Raw genomic sequence first — 785 nt, forward strand, 5'->3', positions numbered from 1 at the left:
AAAATAAAAAAGGCGAAAGACCATGAACCGTTGAGCTGCAATCTCTATGGATTATCAGGTTCAAAAGGCTTAATGCACAAAGGCCGCCCAAGGCAGGTGGATGTGGTGAAGTTGGGAGGGTGTGTCTCAGGAAGAAAGCGGATGAATAGTGCTGAAACGAAAGGGGTGCGCGATAACTGTTGATCTCTCGTCGACTCTGCCCTCGAACGGCGACAGAAGAACCGAAATAAGCACGTGACATTATCTTGAAAACAATGAGACTCCGATACGGTATTTACCGTACGATCGAACGACGAAAATGTTCTTGGCGATGTTCCTTTATTGTCGACTTCGAGTACTATTATTCTACGACCAATTTAACAATGTTACTAGATATCGTAAATTAAAAAAGGAAGATTTTCTGGTGGATATAGAGCGATCTAACAAAATTATTCTTGTGTTATACTGTTACAAGAAAAACCTGGATTCTAATACTAAATTTTGATGTCCGAAATGCAAGTTATTTTCAAAGCAATGCATATGTTGTAGAGTGTTATACTTTGCATCTAGCTAAGTATATGTATAATATTGTTGTGGTATTCAACCTTTTTCAATTAAATATTTATATTTTCTTTTAAACTTGAAGTTTAAAGATGTACATGGATTCTACAGAGTACTTCAAAAATATACAAGATATTTGTTACAATATTTAATTTACAAATAAAACTCTATTTAAATTCCATTCGTTTCAATGAATTTGCATAAACATCCGCGTTGTCCAGACGAGTTATAATATAAAGGCATTG

This window comes from Bombus flavifrons, chromosome 8 (assembly GCF_040668555.2).
Source record: "Bombus flavifrons isolate JBK064 chromosome 8, iyBomFlav1_principal, whole genome shotgun sequence".
In the NCBI taxonomy this organism is placed as follows: Eukaryota; Metazoa; Arthropoda; class Insecta; order Hymenoptera; family Apidae; genus Bombus; species Bombus flavifrons.